This window comes from Eurosta solidaginis, chromosome 4 (genome assembly GCF_040869045.1).
Source record: "Eurosta solidaginis isolate ZX-2024a chromosome 4, ASM4086904v1, whole genome shotgun sequence".
NCBI classification, from domain to species: Eukaryota; Metazoa; Arthropoda; class Insecta; order Diptera; family Tephritidae; genus Eurosta; species Eurosta solidaginis.
The window spans coordinates 127,374,626-127,382,729 of record NC_090322.1 but is presented as its reverse complement, the minus strand read 5'-3'; the positions used below and the strand labels follow the sequence as shown (position 1 = coordinate 127,382,729).

At 38.1% G+C, this 8,104-nt stretch overlaps 1 protein-coding gene across 1 annotated transcript in view; it reads left to right on the top strand.

Moving 5' to 3' along the window:
• The first annotated feature begins 5,791 nt into the window (after positions 1-5,791).
• Positions 5,792-8,104, top strand: part of m (miniature) — a 231,310-nt gene continuing 228,997 nt past the window's right edge. The window contains exon 1 of the mRNA XM_067779048.1: positions 5,792-6,701. The gene's annotated coding sequence lies outside the window, so the exon portion shown is untranslated. The remainder of the gene's footprint in view (positions 6,702-8,104) is intronic.

Below are 8,104 nucleotides of genomic sequence, written 5' to 3'. Positions count from 1 at the left end.
GGAGAGTGGGTTACCAAAACCATGTAAAGCTTTTTAGGTGTTACTCTGCCGACTGGCCAAATGGAATTGGATCGATACTACGGCATAACAGATCCTCTCCGCTCGGCAATGACTTTGGATGGTAAGGATTAAGAGGGTTCGGGCTAGTACTTTAACGGTGCTATTTTTCGGAACGTACTGGATGAATAGCCGGCCAAAGACCATCAGCATCGATAAATTTCACCAAATCTTACGGGTAGTCTCTTTATCTTTACAAGAAAAAGAAGCAGAAGAAGACTATTTGCGTGTCAGAAGACAGCTATGTTTTGACCATTACCCTTTCTCCCATTTACATCCTCCTCAGCAAAATTACAGTGGTACACCATGGGCTGCGTTTTGATAACTTCGGTTCAAGTGTGCTTTAACGACGGCAAGAAGGTTTCTAAGAAATGTGTATGCTTCTATGGAGCACCGGGATCTTCTAAGGGTCTCGGGCCGTATTTTGAAGCGTGAACATAGTGCACCGTTTGCCTTTAAGCTGCACTTCTTCCTTCAGCCCACGGGTCGGATTACGGTGTCCATATGCTAGAACTCCACCCTCCATTCGGACACTTATCAAGTAGCGTGCTACTGTCCTAAATAAGAATGTGGGTATCTTAATTCTTACCGTAACATGAATTTAACTCGTTTGTTACTTTCCAAAACATGCGGTTTTTGTATTGAAAATAAGTATTTTGGACTAACTTTGATGTGATGCTCCTATCAATGCAAAAACGTTCAAATTTAAATTTCTTATAGGCGAATTTGGCGCCTTTGGAAATGCGTAGTCTTCGAACAGACTGCACATACACACATATTTTATCAGGACATGCTGCCATCCTAGTGCTTATGTGACTGTATCCAGCGAGGGAGCCAGTATTCAAAAATAGCCTCCGTAATTGCGCCACAGCCCCATAGCAGTATGTGCCGCTGAATAATGTATCTACCACCAACAGAGTTTTCTACTGCCGAAGAAAGCCCCTTTCACCGTCAAAGATCAACTTCTTCAGCCCCTCTGTTAACATCGACAATCCAATTCCTCCGGCTCCGCTTCTGCTACGCGCTCTGCCACCTTGTTGCCACTGTTGGTCACCCAGCTATTGCCGTACCGGTTCTTCTCAATACTTTCTACTGGCCTTGTCCGCCTCAGCTGATCGGCTGCTCGCTCGTTTGCCCAACTGTTGCCAAATACCGATCATTGAACTTTAGAAATAGTCTCCGACATCCGCACTTAAATACTCCTTCAGTCGCATACTAATGTGCCGAATATTATTAGCAAATAAATAATACGTGGCTTTTTCTAGAACCCCTATTTGACCTTGGATATACTATGGGTTAGCTCAGCTTTAGACAAGCGGTACCTGATATATGTGTGGTAATATTATTTTGAAGTTCGGAAAAGGCAGCTTTTGTTATCATTCTTATTAACTTATCACCTTATGACTCAGTTAGCCAAAATTTTTGTGCACGCTTGTTACAGATTACCGTATTTTGAGCCACAATTTGTAAGTTATTGTGAGTCTATATGCAGGTGCCTTTTCTATTTTATCGTAGAAGTAATCCATACCTGGTAGGGACGAGGAGGAGATAGAAAGCGTTGAGCACTATCTGTGCCATTGTCCCGCACTGTCAAAAACCAGGTACCAATGCCTCCACATACACTCTTTTGGGTGCCTTGCGGAGCTTGAATCTATAAACTCAAACGACATCTTGCGTTTCATTAGGCGAACGCGCTGGTTTAGCCTCACTGGGGTCTAAACTTTCTTCTTCTTCGAAATTAGGGTAACAGGAAATAGGGACCCCCGCGTGGTAGCACAACGGGCCACAACGGCCTACGTGAGTCTCCGCTCGGACAGCGGAGGCAGCCACTCTAACCTAACCTAATCCATACCTGTGCTGGCTGTTTCCTTTGTCGGCAAGTAAGCAAATTTAAAGGTTATGCTGAAGAGCCTTGATGTAATGGCAATCGTGGTGAGAAATCTAACACATTGATCCTGTTCCCTATGGCCTGAGTTGCAGACGTACATATATACTTAAGTCTGTATAGACTTCATGCTTTGCCATCTTCATGGAGCTTCCTGTGGGCCGGTACTGAAACCGGACTGTGTGTTATCAATTGTGTTATGGAAGTATTAACAGTTTGTTATCGATGAGTTGTCAGTCTGTTATCGATGGAATATAGGCGCGTTATCCATTAGCCCGACTGGCTATAGGAAAGTCAATTCGTTATAGAAGAGTTATGGTTATGTTATCAAAAATGTTTTGATTTGTTATCGACGACTCATCGGTTTGTAATACAAAACAAACCAATAAAACTGCAACATGAAATAGATGACACATTTGTAACCCGCCGATAACAACCGAATACGAAACTAATATTAAGCCGATAATACGTCAATAACTAGCCGATTACAGGCTGATACCAATAATTTCGCTTTCGATAACAAGACGATATTAAAGCAATAGTTTGTCGGTGTCGATTGCTTACTTCTTAAACAGTTCGAAATTATTTGCTCCTGATAAAGTTACCTCTCTAATAGTTTAACTTCAACCCCTGAACGACCTATCGTTAATTTTAAAAAATACGTTTTCTAGACGCACACCTTTAAGTTAACGCATCTCACTTTACGAGTACTAGATGCTCAACCCCTTTTTTCATAGAAATTCTCTTTTCAGTTATCAGATGTTCACTTGTAGCCAATTTGGTGGTGGACAAGCGATGTAAACACTCAGAGCGCCTTTTAAGGGCCCATTACTGATACTTAGCATACACCCCTATTATGAAATTTCATACGATAGACGATAAACGCTTGCTAGCGTATCGTAAAAATCAGCTTTCATATTGAGATTTCCACACGCCCGATAGATGTACTATTGTGAATGACGGCAGAGTACTGTTTACAAATTTTTGTGAATCTATACGAAACAGATAGCAAACAACACGTAAATACTAACAATTCATTTGTCTTGTACGCAAAAGTGGCAAAAGTTTTTAAAAGCTGTAATAATAAAATGTTTTATACAACCTCTGTTACCTTTTATATTAACTCAAATGAACAAATTGACGAAACTTGCATAGATGGCATCCAATCTTCTTGAAATGAACTCTTCACTTGACATACTAAAAGTAAAGAAAAAGTTGAATAAACAAAATTGTTGTCAGAGTATGTCTTAACAGAGATAGAAGGCTGTTTGCGCGCCCATAAAAATAGGTCACACATCCCAAATATTTTGAAGGTTTGTGCCACTTTAAGGTTTCTTGCCCAGGGTGTTGCAACGGAGTGTTGGGAATGAGGCTATAGTTGGATTATTTTGGATTATGTAATAATTTTACATTTACTTTTATTTAAATAGTTCCCAACGTATCGTGGAAAAATTTATCAACGATAGCTAGCGTAGAAAATTGAACAGCTTATGCGATAGTTAGCGTATGGCAATGCCACGATAAACGATAAACGCTAACGATCGGGTTTCACGCGCTAGAATTTATTTCATAATACGGTAGAACAGATTGCAAGCGTTTATCGTGTATCGTATGAGTTCATAATAGGGGTGATAGACTTGACTTGACTTGGCGTAAACTTGGCAAGTTAGCCACGTTTATACTCCACTTAGCGCATACAATCTGGAATCATAATCAGCTGTTTTCCAGGTTTGAAATCTATTTTTAAATAAATGTCAATTTGAATGACAAAATGTCAAAATTAAATGAAAACAAACAAATGGCATCTCAAAATGTAAACGTCACTTAGAACTTACATAGAAAATCAAAATGCAACAGACTTCTAAGTCAAGTTAAGTGTTGCTAAGTTTTGAGTAATCAGTTACATGAAATGTTCATTTAACAGTGTCAAGTCAAGTGTATGCTAAGTATCAGTAAGGGGCCCTTTAGTCATTAATTTTTTGAATATTTGTTCTTCGCAAGAACACTCAAAGGGGTGAAAAAAAGCTTACCCAAGACAGTCGAACTAATGACCGTGTGTGCTACTACCCTAACGTAGTGGACAGTGGAACTAGTCATCCATAATGAGCTTTTATATCATAAGGCCGGAAAACAGCAGTTAACATCTTTCAACATAAAATCGGTTGACTTTCATTCTTAAATATCGTTTTGATTTAACGAAGACTATCGAAATTAATGTTGTGAACACAAACGTCTGCAAACTTTGGTCTACATTTTAGAAATTTTATCAATGGTCCTTGTAAAATTTTAATTACATAGATGCGCCGAAGATTATAAGATTTTCACCCATGAGTTACGCAATGACATCCACTTAGACTGCTTATGATTTCGAGGGCGGCATCCATGGCCGAATAGTCACTCCCTAACGTTTCAAGGTGTTTCTCTGTTGTAGCTAGGCAGCATAGTGGGACAAAAACATCCGTTATAAAGTCTTCGGAGCTCCACCTAGAGCTTCCAGGAAAGTGACGTCGACGAAGGTATGAGTTCGCAGTCGCAGTCCTATAGCTTCTGTGCTGGCATATGGTGTGAGGGCAGGAGGCGTGGTAGCGACTGGTGGTCGGGATTGCTACTGTTCGCACATCGGGAATTGTAGCTCTTAAACACAGCCGAAAAAACTGGAGGCGCCATGTGCCACGAGAGTCCTGAGTATTAGACCATTAATAGCAACCGTAAGTCGCCTTTGTGCGTGACCGCCAAGGAGCCACAATTGATTTAAAGAAATTGTGTTTGCGACGATTATTAGGAGTTAACCCCAGGTGATATTACGCTTTGCACCAGATATACAGACAAAAGTGTGACCATTTTATGTATCTCCATTTCTCTTCAGCAGACGCAGCAGTACCAATTCCAAAGACCGGGGTAAGGTTCGAAGCCTCTCTGGAGTAAGTGAACGAGGGACAATCCCTCCGCAAAGAGCTACTCCTGAAAATTTTTGAACGATCTGCGAGATTTTGGGACAAAAACCTAAGATCTTTCCGAAATGGCCAAAACGTTAATTTCTTTAAATACATACAAACAAAACCTTTCCTAAGTATTTTTTTTTTTAATAGAAAAATCAAGAAAAGTAAGAACACCGGCGTACATCGGCGCGCCGCTCACGCCGCCGCCGCCGGTATATAATAGAGCGTACGCCGCCGCCGCCGATAAAGTGATCGGCGTAAACCTCTAGTGGACGCAATATTTAGCATGGTAAACGTACACATACTACTTACCGAACTGCATAGCCATATTCTATTTTTGGTTTAGTTCAATTTAATCCCCATCAATGTAGTTCCGTTTTTTAACCTTTACCTAGTTCTGTTCGAGTAAGGTTAGTCTCTGGTAATTAAATTTCTTGCAGGGTTGCGTACTGTAAGTTGCATGTTTAACTTTGTGCAAGGCACACTTTGTGTACGTTCGAGTATCTAAGTGTTGGTTTTACAATTTAGTTTATCCATATTCATTAAATATTTATGGTGAATGTTGGTTTAGTGCCATACTTAGTTTTCAATTTCTAGAATTATACGCCTTTCACGTTCTAGAACACGGATGTAACAGCAAATGAAATGCCATTTTAGCTCTTACAACACAATCGTCACATGATCACCATTTTTCTTAAATACCAATGCATCGAACATATCAAATGAATTGTATTTAAGTGTGTATTAATTTTATGGGCGCATAACAAATAAAGTCCACCACAAATCAAAAATTAAATGTAGTAAGACTGTATTCCTATCGCTTGGGATTTAAAGTTATATATTTGTATGATGTGGAAATAAAATAGTTTATCGTTTCCCCTGGACAGAGAAACATGATTTCAAAGAAAGGCTTAATCGGTTTTGATAATTTGGATCATTTATCAACAAAATATATTGTCCCTTCTTTATATAGTTATCCCGTTCTGCCCCAGATCTATATATTTGCTTTTATTTAAAATTTTCGAGACTTTTTATTAAGGAAATATTTATATTTATTTTATTAATTCATACTACCCTTAACCTTGTGTCGCGTCCTTTACCAAAAATTTTTCTAATAAGCAATACCCTGCAGTCAAAAGCCAAAGTAGTCAGCAATCACTCTAGTTCATTGACTAGAATTTTGTGGGGCTATTCATTCTAGTTTGTGTTTGAATAGTTAATCATCATATTTATCAGTTTTTGAATAGTTTATTGACTACAATTCTGTGGAGTTATTCATACGAGTTAATATTTTATTTGGATTTTGTTTCTCCAACTCGATGAAATGCGCCAATGCTTTCTGCCGGCAATACTTCAGTTAACAACGCTAGTTTTCGTACTAATCAACGAGCACATAAACACAAACACGCGCATATACCACCTCATCCTTACTTCTGCAGATTGAACAAGCCATTGAAAGGACCAATCCTTTTAAATGGGTGGGGCCAAACGGAATAGCTATGCCGATGCTAAAACACCTTTGGCATAAGGGCATCAGCAACCTAACGCATGTTTTCTTCTTGTCATTTAAGCCTTTGTCTTTTCAGAATAATCAATAATGGCAGGAATAATCCCAATGCCAAAGCCCGAAAACTCAGATAAAGATAGTGAGTCGTATTTACCGATGTCATTCATTTTATTCATCAGCATGGCCACCGCGTTAAACTCCACTAAGACCCAGATGTATTGCGGAATGAACCAACTAAAACTCCATCATGGGACGGTACTCGTGGCACTTGACCTGTCAAAAGCTTTTGACACAGTCAATCACCATCATCTCTGTAAGTACTCCGATGATATCATGTGCGGTTCCAGGGGGGGGGGGGGGGGGGGGACTTTTCTTTGTATTGAAATAGTTGAAATATTTGGCAAACTAGTATTCTTCTAGTATACACCTGCTTGGTTTGACTAAAGTAGTTTTGTATTTTTCCAAGGCGAAGCTATACAAGGTGATGGCAAAGCGAATTCAAAAGATTTGCCGTGCAAAAAATGTCAAATCAAAAGAAAATTTGCATTTATTTGGATTAACTGACATATTGTTGTAGAAGGCGTTGTATAGAAAATAATCAAGAAAAAGCAACCTGCTGTTGGGATAACAGCACCTGGTAGTGAATTCGCTTTGTGTAATTCTTTACAAAAATTTAATAAATTTTTCCGGAAAGTTCTGGTAATATATTTTATTGGTTTTTAAAATTGGTCGTATCCGTAACCCCTCTTTCATTGTTCGATTCATATATTGGCCGATAACATTATTTCTTCATAAGTCTACGAACAAAACTTAAACATTGGCAGGAAGAGGATATTTTTGCGCTTTTACATTTATTTAGTCTTACAAAATATAACGAAAAATTTAATTTATGTACCCCTGTTTCATTTTGTATGACAGTTTTCTAGATTTTTTGGTTTGCGTATAAATACAAAGGATTACTTGAGGAAAATCTAAAATCAGTTCTGATTCCAACAAGATACGAGTTTTAAATATTAGTTTAGGTATTAATGATGTATTCAACAATTTGATATGAAGATACAAAAGAAAGGAGAACAAACTACTTTGCATTTTTCTTTTGAATTTTATCTGCTTTTGAAGTACAAATATTTGTCGACTACAAGGGTCAAATTGGAATATCTCACCCAAGTTACAACTGCTTTACTATGTTCATGAGTTTTTGAACGCAAAATTATTTATGGCCCCTTAGCCAATACTTTTTTGTATATAGTAAAAAGCAAAATGATAAACGGTTACTCAAAATGTAAAAATTCTAGTTTTTGGTTTGTTTTGAACTTTTTAATAGATATTTCTGTCAAAGAAACTAACGTTTGCGTTAGATGGAGAAGTATATACTCTATTTAATGACCTATAAATCGATCGAATGAAAAGTTCGATCGATGGAAAGTTATATGCCAGTATATGTCTCCGCTTAAAAAAAAGGGTCTTTTGCCCTAAAACCTAGATTTTGTTTACTCGACCTCCCATTGCTACACCTTTGTATGTACATATAAATTTTTATATTCGATCAATCCTTAACAAGCGTACAATTTTTGAATTAAATCTTACCCTATGAAATGATTTGGAGGTCAAAAGAGTCTGTTAAATACAGCAGAGTTTCAAATTCCCTCCATATAAAAAATATGCTCCTTTCGCATGGAAGAAAATATCAAACAACCTTCGCAAAAATAATTGTCA